We start from the raw sequence: 17,735 nt of genomic DNA, 5'->3' as shown, positions 1-17,735 counted from the left end.
CAAAGCTGTCGGCCTTGAATGACCTAATAGCAAGAGTTCGGTCTGATCCAGCAGTCTCATTCCACACCTGTCCATGCGCTAGTACGGTCGATTCTCTTGCAAGGATACCTCAAATGCTGGAAGCTATTTTGGAACAGGTTTCACTGGCAGCACAACAGTCAGTTCCTGCTTCAGTTGGACGGGACAAGCTGGAGCTCAGACAGACCTCTTCTTTGCTAAAAAGCGCCTCTGATTGCTGACTGCTTGTGAGACTGCCCTGCTCTCTTATTAGATCTGAGGTTGTTAGGGCTCCAGAGGGAACAGCACTTGAGCACCCTGCTTTTTCTGATCTTCAATCTTCATAGCACTCGCAGTAAGAAAGAGGGCGGTATGGAGGGACTGCCCCCCAGGCTGCAAGAAGGTACGAGTTACTCACAATATTACACCGAATACTGTGAAAATCCTCCAGAAAACATTGTTTCTTGCTGTAAATGCAATACTAATACTAAGACGTCTAGCCTTATCATTGAGTGGCAGAACAGCCAGGGCAACAAACCGCTACTGTGAAGTCACCCACCAAAAGGGAACAAACACTGCTCTGAAAACCAAGATATAATCGCAGTACCAGCAGCAATTCGTATCCCAGTACACTGCCTTCTCGGTCCATTCCCTCCCTTAATGCGGTCCCTCTGGACAGCGCAGCTGTACTCCCATCATCCGATAAACAGTGTACTACTGAAATAACAAGCATTTGCAATGCAATAGGTCTCGCATTTACTAGAGTTTGAGTTAGTGGCATTGTAAATTACAATGCCTTTTATTAATGTGTTGGTTTTTGAAAAAAATAAATAAAAGGCATTGTCATTTACAATGCCAATAGCATAAACTCTCGCAAATGCGAGACCTATTGCATTGTAAATGCTTGTTAAACATGTTAACACTGTGCAATTGTCGGTGTCTCATCTCAACAGTTCCATAACACACAAACATGGCAATAAGCAACACAAAAGAGACTAGTGAACCTTTATGAACAGCCTTCCACCGAGTGGCCACTCGTGTCGCTGAATTTTTAGTAACTTTTAATCTGTTTCAGTTTTCCAAAAATATTCTGCAGATTATGCAGCAGATGGATTATGGGGAAAATAAGGCAAATACATAAATATGTTAAAATAAAATAAACAAGCATCCAGGGATTGGTTACAAGGTATCACCTCCTCTTCACCCAGGCTAGTTTGAATCCAGTGGCACAGCAAGCATGGTGCACACCGACACATTCCCCTCAATGTACAACACAATGTGCACTCTTCTGCACATTATTCTGTCCCCATAACACAGCTATGCCCCCACAACACACCTATGCCCCCACAACGCACACCTATGCCCTAAAACTGTACATAAACTATTCTCCAGCTCTCCTCCAGATGCACAACCACCACAAGGGACATCATACAGCAATCACATGAGAAGTGTTCTACTGAGGTATTACTCAGAGGTCCCCTGCTGCACTTCACTCGGTGAATCTTGCAATACATCAACCTGAGCCTGTCTTGCTTAACGTAACATATCACGTTTGCTTTGGTGCTTGTTTCTGTTGGACTCTGAAAATCTGTATACTTATGCCTGTCAATGCCCATATTTTAAGAACAGCAGTATTGTGTGTGTCCAAGTGCGCGCAAGGCACAACAATGCTTGTTTTAGTATTGCAAAGATGTTTTTCATTTTAACATAAAAGCACTAAGCAAACAACAGCATGAATTATCAAGAAAAACAGGTTAAAGTAATTTAGCCAATCCATAGTACCAGAGATGTTGAAGAATCCAATATAATGAGATACCAAGGAATAAACTGCAATAATTACTTATCGGTACAGTTGAGTAATGGAATAAAACTCATTCACACGTGAATAGTCATGGTAACTAATGAAAGAAAGGACAGAGAAGGGAAAATATATATATATATTTTTTAATTTTTTAAAACCTTTATTGTGCAGTAATAGCGAACAAATACGGGCCTACAACCATCCGGCCGGCCACGATATCATTAGAAGCACATTAGCAGGATAGACAGGTCTCAGCAGTATCGCAATACAAGTCAACAATCGGTCCAAGTTACACTGGATATAATTAAACTGCAGAGAACAGGAGGTATGAAGGTTCATTTTTAAATTTTGATGTATATTACAAAAATAGAAACTAAGGAGGATCAGGGACCAAACAGCTCACCGAGAGCCAGGGAGGGAAACATCTACCAGCGGGCATCCATCAAGCGAAAACACAATCAAAATGGCGGCACAAAGTAACTTATAAGGATAAATCAGAATAAGTATGCTGCGTGCCGATTGTTACCCCCCCCCCCACACCTAACCACCCCACAGATCCAAAGAGAGAAATAAGAAGAGAACAGGAGTCAAGAAGGAAGAAAAATAAGGCCCATAGAACTGAAGACAAAATGAAACCCCTCCCCCCACCCCCCACCCTACACGCATGCAGAGGCTATGGCCTACCCCCCCCCCCTCCCTTGCAGTGTGTCTGTCGCCCAAAAGAGTACCCGAAATACAGACGAGAAAGAAAGGAAGAAAAAGAAAAAAGATCACATAAGAACCGAGAGGAGGGCCAAACATGTGTGTTCCCGGTCTCCCCAGCCACGTATACATCCTCCACCCCATGAAACAGAAGCAGCACTAGCAAATGGCAGTTACGAATACAAATGGGGAGAGTCATCACATATTGCGCAGTCAAATTAGAACATAAGCGTTCCAACCCTATTCTCCGCCAGCCAGTCAGTCACAAACGCAAAGGGAATCACCTAGCCCTGGCCTGATCGTGGATGCCTCCCAAGATGTGGCCCATGGGGAAAGTCAGCCTTAGCCAAAAAAAGAGACAAAATGGCGACGAACAGTGGAAGAAAGGCATGTAAACACAAAATGGACTCCGCCAGGCAACGATAGTTCCGTCTTCCTCAAAGAATAGCACCCTCAGATTCGCCCGATGACACAAGTTCCACGGCAGGGAGAGCGGAATACACAAAAGGAAGGTAGGCGAAGGGACCAGTAGCTGCATAGACGGTGCCGGAGTCAATAGTGGTGGTGAAATGAACAAAGACTCATTACTCGGAATAGGAAGAAACATTGTAGCGCAGTTAGAGCTGGCGGACGGCCGTCCGCGGGCGTCAGTATAATCAGAGACAATCCGCTCCCCCTTGCAAACATGTGGAAGCACAGTAGCCCCTTCAATCACCGGCGAAGGCAAATCTGTACGTTGCTGGGAGCCGGCCAGCCGTGTCCGTCCCAGTGCGAACGCGATGGCATCAAACTTCTTACCCAGTACAAGGGAACCATCCTCCAGCGCAGACCGTAGATCACAAAGGGCAGCTAGGATAACACCACAGGATAGTACAGACTGTGGACCCCCCATCTCAGTTTCATGAGAGGTCTCACGCAATCCGTCCCACAGCTCAACACCAGACAAGTTGTTACATTCCCGGGGCAGGATTAAGCGTTCTTTCCCAATCTGGGAGCCATCGGGCACGTCCATTCCATCGGAAAAGTAACGGGAAATCGGGGGCGAGAGCGGCATAGGCAAGCTGCAGTCCGAGTCCCTGGCGTTAGCACGGCCCATTGTCATTAAGCGACTCTCACAGAGAGCCATCTCATCTCCGACGTGGGGCTGGGGCCAAAGCAGGAGTGGTCCACAGATGCCGGGCAAGAGCAGTAATGGAGTCTGCACGGCACACCTCCAGCGCTCAACAAAGAAGATGTGTTCACAGTGAGCCCCCTCCTCACAAGCGTGCTTCGGCCGCGCTGCGCGTAGAACAATGTCGAAGCAACGAAGTCCGGTCCATTTCTCCTGCAAGAGGCAAAGCTTCCCAACAGCTAGCACCGCCAGGGACAATCTGGCCGCTGTTGATCAATCAGAGTCCGGCGGCGCACTGTGGCACAGGTCCCGGTTCCAGGGCTGCGGAGGCCACCAGACGACTTAGCAATTATCTCCGGGCACAAGGCAGGCAGAGACCTCGGGAGAACGCTAGCGGTGTCAGCGCATCTTCACCGACAACCCGCTGCAGCACAACAACAGGATAGAAATCAGGATTTCGGTGCGGGAATCAAGGGCTGGCGGAGCCGGGAGCCTACACCTCTGCTCCGGTCGCCATCTTGGCTCCTCCCCAAGGGGAAAATAATTTAAAGGATAATCCTTATGAAACAAAATTAATAATACGAGAATAAATAATAATTATAAGTATGATTTATAAAACCAGAAAGGTCTTATTAAAGATAGTTGAATGGAAGGTGAGGCTAGGGAGAGAATCAAAGTAACCTAAAGGGTATTTTGGGTAAAGTGTGTATTTACGTCAGATGTTAGGGAGTTTGATTTTCTCTAGGTATATACTTTATCTCCCATGTGCTGTGCTGTGCTTAGCCACTTACATTGTTGCAGTGCTTCTAATGAAGAACAACCATTCCCACAAAGTGTGTATTAATATCTTGTTCATCGATCTCCAGTTACACATGATTCTTTTGATATCTAACGAGAACATAAGGTTAATCAGTTGTGTATATCAAAGTTGTTGCTATCTGGTGCGCATATAGCAATTATGATAAATCAAGGGTGGGGGGCTTATTTGAAATATTCCCAAGTAGAGGCCAGCTCAAGGAACAGACGAAAAATAAAGAGATGAGGAATAAATGGAAAGAAATCACAGAAATAAAATAATCAACCCACCATTATCTCATCTAGATCCTCTCTCGTCAATCAATCAATCAATCAGGGATTTGTAAAGTGCTCTACTTACCCGCTAGGGTCTCAAGGCGCTGGGGTGGGGGGGGGGAGCTGCAGTTAGTGGTCGAAAAGCCAGGTCTTGAGCAGTCTTCTGAAGGCCGGGAGGTCTGTGGTCTGTCGTAGGAAGAGAGGGAGGGAGTTCCATGTCTTGGCGGCGTAATGGGAGAAGGACCTGCCCCCGGAGGTGGTTCTGTGGATGCGTGGGATGGCGGCCAGGGACAGGTCGGCGGAGCGGAGTTTCCTGTTGGGTGTGTCGTTGAGGTAGGCTGGGCCAGTGTTGTGGAGTGCCTTGTGTGCGTGGATCATGAGTTTGAATGTGATTCTTTTGTCGACGGGGAGCCAGTGCAGGTCTCTCTGGTGGGGGTGATGAGGTCTCGGCGCGGGACGTCTAGGATCAGGCGTGCGGAGGTGTTCTGGATTCTTTGGAGTCTGTTGATGAGTTTGGACGGGGCTCCGGCATAGAGGGTGTTTCCGTAGTCGAGTAGGCTGCTGACGAGGACGTGGGTGACGGTTTTCCATGTGTTCGTCGGGATCCACCTGTAGATCTTGCGGAGAATACAAAGGGTGTGGATGCATGAGGAGGAGACTGCGTTGACTTGGTTGGAAATGCTGAGCTTGGAATCGAGGATGACCCCTAGGTTGCGTGTGTGGTTTGTAGGTGCCGGGGTGGTTCCCAGTGATGTTGGCCACCAGGAGTCGTCCCATGCTGAGGGGTTGGTCCCAAGGATGAGGATCTCCGTCTTTTCCGCGTTCAGTTTCAGCCTGCTTGCCTCCATCCAATCGGCGGCGGCTTTCATACCCTGGTGCAAGTTGGATTTGGAGATGAGGGTGTCCTTGGTGAGGGAGAGGATCAGCTGGGTGTCGTCGGCGTAGGAGATTATGTTGAGGTTGTGTCGTCCACCAGTTTAATGCAAATAGAGCATGTGGCACACAATGAAATGGAAGGTCACCCCAGCAGGGACCATACCATCATGTACCAAAGCAGAGTTCAACATGGTTTCCAGACAAGACCAAGAACAACATGGAAGATACTTGCTCAACTTATTGGCCATGCAAAAACAATATATTGAAGGCTGTTTTTGCTGCCCCTCCCCTGTTGCCTTTGCCCACCTACACGCCCATTTGCCTGCATGTCACACGCTGTGATGGTCCAGATGGTGTAGCGTGCTAGATCCATTGGATAACCATGGAGCTACCAGTAGATTTGGTGCACTAAGAGAGGGGTCACTATCCCCTCTCCAACCCCCCAACATTGGGGGTCTGTGAAAATTGTTGCTTTTGCCTGCTGCTTGCGCTCCCAAGACACAATTGCCTGCACCAGGACTCGCTGGTCACACTGGCCCGACCTGTAAAATACCTGCTCATTACTCACAATCCAATCATCCATTGATGCCGCTGGTGCTGCCACTGCCACTGTGTTGATCTCACGTGAGAAGCTGGGTGAGTACTGGTGAGTGGAAGGGACGACAGGTAGTCCTCTTGTGGCTGGGAAGTCTGAGGCTACTGAGGAGGAGGGATTGGGGGATTTGGTGCTAGGTCTGTGCTGGATTTGCGCTTGTTAAGGACTTCGAGGCTCCCTCCGTCAAGCAAGATAAATCTTCATGACACTGCATCGAGGTGTACAATACTTTAAACAAGTACAAATAACAAGCATGGAATCGAAACCTGTGGTGCGCGCCCACCACAGAGGAGCCGACGCAGGACTCGAAACCAGTGGTGCGCGCGCACCACCGAGGAGCGGGGGCAAGGGAGCGCGGCAGCGAGGCGAACGCGTGTAGCTGCACGTGTTAGACACCGGTGGGAATAGGCGGAGCAAAGGCGGGACATGCGCCCGCCTTTGCCCAAGTGCGTGCTGTATTTTTTTTAAAAAGCACGCTACAATCAAATGCAGCCTGTAAAAGCACAACCACACGCACTAGCGTGTGGTGAGCTTTCTGAAGCCCGTACAGGATGTCTTGCGCTGTGCGAGCAGTGCTGTGACTGCAACGCTAGGCTCGGGAAAAAAAACGTATTCGATCTTTCACTGCAACACAGCATGGAAGCCAAAACAAAACACTGACAGCGACAGTGGTAGAAAACTAGAGCCACAGAATAGTTAGCCTGCTGTTTGTGGCTCGCCATTATTGTCTGCTATTGACATGCTAACTCCAAATAGGCACCCTGTTAAAGGAAACCCTAAGAGCCCTTGTGTTGCCCCTTAAGACTTAACGGGCTCACCGCATTGGATGAAGATTCACTACTTTCCCCCATCCATCTGCCAATGCAGGAGCTATAGGCTCAAGTGGCGATGCCAGAAACCAGTCAACTGGCGTCAACTAGATCAACCTACTGTTGAGTCTGTGTTATTCAATCTGCATGTTGAATCATCAATGGTTTATCCTGTCAATGACCTATCCTCTCACAGGCAGGAGTATGATAAAACCAGCAAGAATCACGGAAATACAATTTGGGCAGTATATGCAGCAAGACAAGAGTCTAAATCCAGTTTCGTTTTTCCAACCAAAAAGCTAGAGTTTATTCGGCATTATGCATCCAAAGATAAGCACGGTATTCTAAATAGGAGCACAATACTAAAACTGCTTGGGACATTGGAGAGCTCCAGGCACACTAACACAACACATCTGGAGGCAATAGAGTTGAAGGTAAATCCAAATCTGAGAGGAAGAGATATTACTATAACCACCTGGTTAGCCAACCTTGCGTGGCAGCTTAAGGACAAATTCTTCTCATGGGCATCGAGTTGTTGCAAGTGCTCCCACCTCGCAATCCTAGCATGTTGTCACCAAGCACTAGTATCCTCAATGCTCCAGGTGTTGGGATCTTGAAAGGATCCATTGGCTCTGATTTCCAAAGGCATTTACCTGCACCCTTGGAGGTCATCAGTGTGCATACTCAAATATACCAGGCCAATTGGGAAGGTTCATGGATGGGAATTATGCAATTGTCTGTTTGTGCATGAAATCCCTGTGGGAAACAGAAAGTACAAATCCATGAGCACAACACCACCTTTTGCTATAAACTTGGTACAGGAATAACGCGTCATCACAGATTGATTCACTTCAAGTATCTAAACAGGGTTTACTATACCTCAGAGACACTATGTCGGTATGGATTGAGGGATGCGGCTGATTGCGAACGCTGTAGTGCTCAGCAGGCTGATTTCTTCTACTTAGCCAGGCTCAGCCTCGGGAAATCCAGTTTTTGGGACCTAGTTTTCAAAGAATTGGGACAAGTAACGAATTTGACACTTTCCCCAGAACCTGCGCTGGCCCTGCTGGGCTATTCTAAGTTGATGCCAAAAGGAGCCCGAAGGTTAGTAGACATTGGCTTGCTACTTGCTAGGCGCAGGGTAGCGATATGTTGGTTGCACGGCCCGATCCCTAAGTATGGCTCAGTGATCGAGAGACATGATTTATTGCAGCACACAAACCGAGAACTTGCTTCCACCACGTAGCAGACCTAAGAACATCTGGGCACTGTACAAAACATATATGGCAACCAGGGACAGCGATACTGTGCCAGTCGCCGCTGTTGATCAAGCGGTGAGGGTGAACAGCCCTAAAGAATAGACTCATGTGGTCTGGTTTGGCCTTTTTAGCTTGCTCCAATGGATGCGTACTGGCACAGAGGGGGAAGAACTTGTTAATCTACTCCAGGATCTAATTGCAGGTACACGTAGAAATGCGATGTAGAGACAGGGGCGGTAGGGGGTGTAGACCAAAAACATGATGTCATCTGATATAAACTGCCTGCTGAACTGTAGTAATGTGAGATATGTTGTACGATTTTCATATGTAATTGAAATTGTTATACGGAAGGAATCAGAATCTCTTGATCATTTTGAAAAAGTTAATAAAGTACTTATTAAAAAAAAAAGGATTTACGCGTCATCTGGACTTTGTTCATCACTGTGCAAAACCCCAGACTTGGCACAAGGAACTAAGTGTGGCACGCCCATTATACATCTTTCCCAGCAAGCCCTAGATATCCCTCATATCCAGAGGAACCAGCAACTTGACACAAGGCTGGTACTAGCAAAGTAAAACAATGTATCATACTATTGTCCCCGATGCTTTGATTCTCTGCCTGACCATGTTAATAACATCAGCACATTTCTAAATGTTCACTCTTGGTCTGGAATGTGGCAGGTATAAGGGGGTAAATTGGGAACTAGACATGGTCTGACTTTGTGTGCTCTTTTGTGGTACTCTGGTTGCAGGAATCATGGGCTTTACTGCCTTTACACTTCAACGGTTTTAAAACATTCCAAGTGGCATCTATTCCTTCTCCCTGTGGTTGGCCTATGTGGGGTCAGGCAATATACAATTCAGCCATGGTCAACATCGACCCCTTCCTTTACAAAGCTGACACACCATTTTGCCAGATACGTGGAAATGATGTGTCAGCGGCTTACGTTTGGGCATTGTGAATTTGGACAACAACATTCCTAAAGCAGGTAGAGGCTAAGTTTTGTCAAAGCTGGATTTTGATTAGAACTCCCTTAAACCTAAGGTGGCAATGAGCAGGGTCTGTTGTGGGGGACGACTTCAATGCCCATCTTTGCCCCACTGTCTACCAGGACTCCTGTGGCTTTATGGATGTCAATGGGAATTCTATGTTTCATTTCTCCCATCTGTTGATGAAATTCAATATGAGTTTCGCAATGAATATGATACTGTGAATGTTTTTTTCCTATTACTTTTGTGGGTAAAGGTAAGGATTCAGGTATTGACTTTATATTATTGTCTGCCAATTCAGTCACTAAGGTCATCTGGAATATAACCTCAAGGCTTACTTTTAGACATTCCCAGCTGACACGTGGTGAGCTGTCCAAATAGGCGAGTCACCGATATTTTGGCACAAAAGAAAAAAAAAGGTCTTTGCAATAAATGGGAGTTTGTTAATGTCAAAATATTATTGTCCCAGCCGGTCAAAGGAACCGCATTGTTTAGATGCAGAGGCTGATGTGGCCGATATAAAAAGTGCATTCATCACTTTATCGGACTCGGAGGCAGTAAAGGGAGCACTATGCATGTTAACAGGCAGGGGTTTAAAGAAGAGAAGAGGATGGCTTGATTCAATATGCTCCAGGTCCCACAATGCATTACTGGCCTCTCTTCTTCATAAAAAACCTAGGTCTGACCCTGAAGTTGCAAGTTGCAGGAAGGCCTTAAAGAGGGCAACTGTGAATAGGAAAAATGCACTTGGAGTAGAAGCTTGGGAATATGTATTGGAGGCTAGCCTCAAGAATGATCAGAGAGGTATGATGCAATGTTGTTCTCTTACAAGCCATATGGACAATGCGGTACAATTAATGAGTTCATGAGCAAAGTTAATAAAAAGAATAAAAAATAAATAAAAAAGAGAATGATCAGAAAGCTTTTTGGAGTGTTATAAACCAACTGATCCTTAAAGAGCGTGAAAAACCCATTATGGAAACAGCCGTATCCACTCACGGATGGGCCACCTTTTATAGGAAGGTTTTTTCATTCAGCAAATGAGTGAGAGGAGTTAGGGATTCATCTTGTGCAGTAAAGTAGCACTTCCTCCCCAAATATTGCCAATTCTTGGAAGAAGTGAGGCACAGGGTCTAGTCTCATTTGCATATATAGCTGTGTCTGAACTGGGGTGGTGAAGTGAGCTAAAGAACGATGATGGATTAAACTCAGATCTGTGACTGGGTGTGAGTGTCTGAAAAGTTTCAGCGCTCCGTCCATCCTCTCCTTGTGTTTGCTTTGTTCGCACTACGTTGGGAGGGTATGCCAAGACATGGGTCCCTTGTTCACTTTGCCACTGGATTCAAACTAGCCTGGCTGATAAGGGCTGTTAGCCCAAAACCGGTCCCAGGATGCTTGTTTTCAGTCCAGGGAAGACATGGCTTGGCAGTTCGGGCTGGACTGTTCCCACGAGGCACAGGGTCAAAACTAATTTGCATATAGCTGTGTCTGAACTGGGGTAGCGAAGTGAGCAAAAGAACAATGATAGATTCAACCCAGATCTGTGACTGGGGTTGAGTGACTGAAAAGTTTCAGAGTTCCGTCCATCATCTCATTGTGTTGGCTACAAGATGCTGCCATAGTGGGAAATCTGGCCCCGATGAGGCCCCATTGTATTGACCAACGTTTTTAGGGCAGTAGGCTTCTCTGTCAACATCCCATCATGGCCCTACTTGTTAATTGTCCTGATCATTAAGAAAATAAAACGAGGGGACTTTAGCTATTACTGCCCAATCTCTCTCCTGCACTCTACGGTAAATCAATCAATCAATACATTTGTAAAGCGTGCTACTCACCCGTGAGGGTCTAAAGGAGCTGGGGGAAGGGGTAGGAGGTGCTGCTACTGCTTGAACAGCCAGGTCTTGAGTAGCCTTCTGAAGGTTAGTAGGTCTTCGTTTTGCAGTAGGAGGATTGGGAGGGTGTTCCAGGACTTGGCGGCGAGGTAGGAGATTGATCTGCTTCCGGTGGTCGCTCTCCTGATGCGGGGGACGGTGGAGAGGGTGAGGTCGGTGGAGCGGAGCTGGCGGTTCGGGGTGTAGAAGCTGATCCGTTTGTTGAGGTATGCTGGTCCAGTGTTGTAGAGAGCTTTGTGTGCGTGGGCGAGGAGCTTGAAGGTGATCCTCTTGTTGACGGGAAGCCAGTGCAGTACGGTAAAGGTCTTGGGCCATGTGTTAATCTCCCGCCTTGAGGCATGGGTTGAGGAGACAGGTACTTTCTCAGACATCCAGTATGGGTTCAGGAGAGGGATGGGGCCGGGGATCAATGTCTCACTCTTTCCCTCTTAATGTGGAAATACATTTGCTAAGCGCGGCTCCCCGTTCGTGGGTTTTATGGATCTGTCTAGTGCCTTTCACTGTGTATCTCACACTAAATTGTAGGATCTAATAGAAGATCTCGGCATTGACAGACCCATTATCCCCACCATTAGGGAAATTAATAGCGATTCAAGAGCTGTAGTCAGGTTTAGGTTGGGGTAAGAATGTTCGAGATGTTTGTAGAAAGCAGAGGTGTTAGGCAAGGGTGTGTCCTTGTGCCTTTCCTCTTCTCCCTTTATATCAACCATACCAAGAGAGAGTTAGTGTTAAGGTGAAGGCCTTGCCCCAGATTGGACGGCGTCTCATACCAGCATTAATATATGCTGATGATGCTGTCTCCGTGGGCCGCACTCCTGTTGCCCTGCAGCTACTACTTAATGCCTTTTCTCCTTCATGGCGGGGCTAGATCTCAGAATGAATACAACCAAGTCATTTGTAATGTCCCGTGGATATAAAAGTAAAATGAAATCATACTTTAAGCTACACGCTAGCCCATTAAAACAAACATGCAATTTCAGTTATGTAGGGTAAACCTTTAATTGTAGAGGCTAGTGACATCCTCAGTTGGAAGATGGAAACAATCAGCTAGCGAGGAGTATTAATGCTCTTTTCTCCTTTGCAGCCAAGACTGATTGCACTCATGTTGATCATCTATCAGGCAAAATGTACTAACATGGGATCCTATGAGGCTGGGGTATACCGGCTGCCCTGTCCGTGCAAGGAATGGAAAATGAATATATCTGTCACCTATTAGCTCTTCCCCTGTGTACCCCTTTTATTTTTCATTGGGAGTTAGGGTTACTATACCTTGAGGACATTCTAAGGACAAGCCCAATAAAGGTTTGTACCAATGAGGCTCTATCAGTGAACAGAATGGTAATCGAGAATTGTTTGTCTCTGACCCTAGGATTACAGGTTCCCTGGTTCAGGGGGAATTAGGGATATGGCTTTAGCCTTAGGCAGGCCGGATTTGTTTTAAGATTTAGTTTTAGTATTTAATTTTGGTGGGTAAAACGATGCTTAAGGCCATATGCTACACCTATTGGGAAGATAAGAGGTGGATAAAAGTAACTGAGTCCCCTTCTGTCACCTCATATATGCAGCTTAATCCACTTAGGGGAACATTTAACATTTTTTGTGAAATGATGCACAGCACTATCAGAACTTTTTACTTCTCAGGTTTCGGCTTAGCCTATTTCACAGGCTAGTCACTTTTCCTCGGTGTAAAGACTGGACGGATGGGGCCAGATGTATCAAGCGATTTCCTGTTCGTAAACGGGCTGATTCTGTGAATCGGCCCGTTTGCAGACGGGAAAACGCAATATTTGCGATTTCCTATTTTGCTAATGCATTTATAGAATCGCAATTTGCAATTCTCTAAATGCAATACAGGAAGCGCTTTTTAAATTGTGACCCTGATTTAAGGAATCGCAATTTACCACCAACTTTAAATTGGTGGTAAATTGCAAATTCTTAGAAAAATGCACAATTTTGCTTTTTTCTAAGTGCCATGTGGCACACATAGGGCATCTATGTGCGCCACATGTGCACACATGCATATTTCAGGGGTGCATCAGGGTGGCCTTTTGGCCCCCTTGCAGCCTTGAAATAGCATGCGCAATTTGCAAGTGCCTATTGGGTACTCGCAAATTGTGCATGCAATTCCCATTCATTCCTATGGGCCTACAGGCCCATATGAATGAATGGGAAACTATTTCTTATTTGCGACTCGCAATTTGCGACTCGCAAATAAGGAATGTGTAGGAATGGCAAAAAAATTGCTGAAACCTACATACATTGCATTTTGCGAGTCTATAATAGCGAATTGAAAAAATTCGCTTTTATAGACTCGCAAAATCCAATTTTGATACATCTGGCCCATGATCTTTTACCCTGCCTGTGAGTTCAGAAATCAGCACAGAGTACTTTGCATATCATGTGTTTTGCACTTTTTATTCAAACTGCAGTTTCCATACTATAAAGCACCTATTGATTAAACATTCCTTGCGTCATTGCACTGAAGCACTGGACTTTCTGTAATCCCTGGCCTCAGAGGAAATTGTGTTGACAGTGTATACTTTCCTGAGGCTGGTGATTAAGGAAAAGAAATTGCTTGGATAAGATTTAAAGATTGATATGTTTCTGCACAATTGCATTGAAACACTGCACATTTTGTGATCCTTGGCCTTAGATGAAACTGTGTTGTCTGTTTATATTTTTCCAGGGCTTGATCCGAATGCTGAAAAATTGTCTAGGTAGGCTTCCGAGTTAAACGTTATTGTAGTCTGTGCACATTGAGATCTTTGTCCTTTAGAACTTTTAAATGTATTGAGGGGGGATAATAGTCCGCATTTTTTAATAATGTCAACATGAAATCAAGTTATTTTACCATTTTTTGTAATTTGTGTCTTGTAGCATTTGTTTTTATTTTACTTTTGTGATTCATATTTTTATGACTGGATAAAATTATTGACTTGAGTTGGCCTGAACTTCAGAATCTGGGGCACCAGGGCTGATGGAACCACAATGTGGCCACCTCAGAGCACAGTTCTTTTCAGTGACAGATAGATTTTCCTCCATATTTACAGGGCTTGCATAATCTTCTTGGATTTGTCTTTGTGGTATGAGTGTTGTTGCAGATCATTTCACTATTTGTTACTATCTTTTTCTGCCTTGGTGATGGTAAAGCATTCCTCTTTGATGGCGAGAGCTACTGTTTCAGCTTCCTTGGCAGTCACCCCTCTTTGGATGATGCAACAGGCAGCCAGCTAGGTTGTCACATCTGAGCCCAGTAAATTGCCATGAATGTACTCCTGCAATGTAACTCCTGCATTGTATGGTCCACTTCTCAAATGGAGGTGGTGGCTTGGAGGTGTAACCTTGGAATTGTTTGCCATAAAGGCAGAAGTGAAAATGGGGACAACTCAATCTGATTGCGTTTTCTTCTTTTTGCAATATGATAGTATTGTTGTTTGCGTTTATGGAGCAAATGGCTCACGTATGCAGCTGGAGCCCACTGATCATTGGAGAATGACAGCTCCTAGGCCAGTAGTGTCAACAGATTGTTTTGTGGGTCATGACTGATTGTAGACCTTCATGGTAATGTCTGCTGTTAGTGCGACCTTGGTAATTTGGAATGCAGCTTCCTCTTCATCTGACCACATCCATGTGGCATCTGAAATGTTTTGTTAAGGAATGGATACATATCTGCAATATGTCACCATCCTCAAGAAACAGTCAATTTCAGGGAGGTTTTGTAGTAGAGAGGCAGTTCTTCAAATTATGGACTTTCTTTGGTTCGGACAAACATCTTCAGCAGAGAAGTTGTACCCAAAGAATTCAATCTCTGACTTTAGAATTTCTCACTTACTATGATGAAGTGTCAGTTAAATATCTTTGATTCTGGCAGACAGCTACTAGATGAGTTTGATGCTGGGCAGTCGAGGTTGTATGACGTTTCAACGCATTCCGTTGCAACGCATGCCTTTACCACGAATGCTTTACAACGCGAATGCCATTCCCACGCATAACCTTTACCACGAATATTCCTTTACCACGCATACTTTTACAACGATTTTCGTTGTAAATTCATGCATGGTGAGGGCATACTCTTGTTAAAGGTTATTCCCCCCAAATACCCCTCCCCTGCCCTCAAACCTAAAATCGGACCCCTGCGTTTTTTTAAAATCTAAAATTCCCCTAACCTCTCCACGTCGTCTCTTATCTATGATCTTCCGTCTTGACGTTTGTTCTGACCGACTTTTTCGGCCCTCCTTTGAGGGAGAATGATTGAAGGTGACTCCAGCCTATTACCCTTCTAGTGCAGGGATTAGAACTACAGACAGGGCCTATTCATAAGGCATAGTAATGCATTTTCGTACCCTTTTCCTTAGATCAGGGCTTATCAACTTAAGCTAGGGGATAGATTCATTAGTTTTAGTGATAATCCGTCCTTTTGCAAGAGTGTTAGTATACCTTCTATGGAGTTATGCTTATTTCGGGCCTTGTAGGCCTCAAACGGGAGAGACTCCATCTTGCTTTCTGGCCCGGCAGCTTGAGATGCTTCTAGGCCAAGTGTAATGTTTTAGTTTCGAAGTGTTGTTCGCTTGGAGAGAACCGGCTCAGGCTGGCCCTTATCGAAAGACTGTATTTTTCTCCACTCCGAAGACACAACATCAGGCCGGCCGGCTGGGAACGTGTCCTTGGTACGGGGAGGTACAAGAATTCGGTGGGCGGCAGGTTACTGGCCGTAACTTTCCATGAAAGGACAAGCTTCCATATTAGCGAAAGTGTTAGGTAGTGAGTCAGTCAGTCTGTAGGCGGCAGCTAGCCGTTAGCATCTATGCCATTAATTATTTCCAGGCAGACAGTCGCCATCTTGAAGTCCGAGAAAGATCATGAAGCTGATACTCTCTGAGAAAGATTGAAGGAGAAGGAGAAGTAGCGCAGAGCGAGTGGAGACAGAGAGAGACAGCAGCTAATAAAGAGGAAGGTTCCAGTGACTTGGAGAAAAGTAGAAACGACAGAGCATAGCGGTGCAGATGTGTACTCGTGACTGCTGAGGTGTGATTCCGAGACGAGCCAAGGCACAGACGAGAAGGGAACCTAGATGACTGTTGAACCCCAACTTCGTGCTCACAAGGTGATCTCTGTCCTATAATGTGCACATTCTAACCTTTCACTTTTCTTTGCAGGATATATGTTATAGTATAGTGCTGTGTTTATAATTATTGTAATAAAATACCCCAGTTCTTAGTGAATCAACATGTGCCTTGTATTCTTGTTCAATCAGGGTAACCTGGTCTTCTAGTCAGACATCGTTTTCATGAACGGATGTAAATCCCGGTCAGGTAAGAGGTGACTGAATAATGAGGGAGAGAGGGACCATTTGATGCTGAGAGCAGAAGGTACATAATTCAATTTGGCAAGCTGTGCTAATTCCTGTTATTGTAGTATCATCCCGAGTAGCCAATGAGAGATTCCTTCCAAAGGTATTCATAGGAGAGTGATCGTCGTTGGTAAGCGTCGTTAATGAGAACACCAGGTGGGAGACTGGTGCGTAGATCCGCCGGATTGCGGATCGGGTTGTAAGTAAGCGAGCACTGGGAGGGAAACCAGTTGTTAGGTCTGCCGGATTGTGGACCGGATAAAGAGAGAGAGCACTGGGGCTGCAGCTCAGTGTGTATGGCACGCCGGATTGCGTGTCGAGTGAGCACTGATGGTGATCAGTGTGTAATGGTACATAATCAGAACTGCCCTAGGGTAGATTAGTCTGGGCCTGAGTGGCCGTTAGACTAGCTGGTATGAATGGGATATTGTAGAAAATCTATGCATGTGTATTGCTATTTTCCCCATCCTTAGGTACGAGAGGTACATATATATATACATATACCTATTGTAAATACGTTCTAAGGAGGGAGGTGATTACGTTCCGACTGGGTTGGAGGGGCTCTCAGGAGCTGATCCCATCTGGTTCGAGAATCCGGTTGTTACAACGTTGCACTTCGTAAAGAGGAAATGGAAGTGTCTTTTCGTTTCCTCTAACAACGCCTATTGCCTCCACATCACTTCTTAAACAGGTGCGTTTTTTGGGGGGGAACTCCCCCCAAGCCCTCTTTTTTTTGCACACATTTTTTTTTGGGGGGGGGGGGAGACTCCCCAAGCCCCCTTTTTAGGTCTCGCTAGCGTTACAGCACGAATGTGCTGCCATCTCTTTGCGAGACATGCAGAATACACTATAGTGTGGAAGCTTTGTGGAAGTTCCGCCCACTCTCCAGCCCATCTTTTTCATTGGCTTAGGTCTTAAATGCAGCCTTCCAATTGGTTTTGATCTTCTTAGTCCCTCCTCCTCATGGCCAGGTCGTCATATGTATACTTCCATAGCTACTGGCCCTATTACTTTTAAAACTCTTTTGTTCCCCTGGCTTCCCCACTACCCTCCCGCAAGCCATGACTTCTCGGCCCATTACTCCACCTCCCCCTACTCCCGTTCGTGCCTTTTTGCCCAGCCGCACTCTTGTTTTAAATGCAATAGAACTTGCATAAACACGAGTTCCATTGCATTGCAGGTGCTTGTTAAATAGTGCGCAGTCATTTACATTTGACATGCGCACGATGTTTGACATCACATCACTGCCCCTTCCGCCCGCACCGCCTCTCTATCTCTGCCT

This window comes from Lissotriton vulgaris, chromosome 7, assembly GCF_964263255.1.
Source record: "Lissotriton vulgaris chromosome 7, aLisVul1.2, whole genome shotgun sequence".
In the NCBI taxonomy this organism is placed as follows: Eukaryota; Metazoa; Chordata; class Amphibia; order Caudata; family Salamandridae; genus Lissotriton; species Lissotriton vulgaris.
This window is presented reverse-complemented; position numbering follows the sequence as displayed.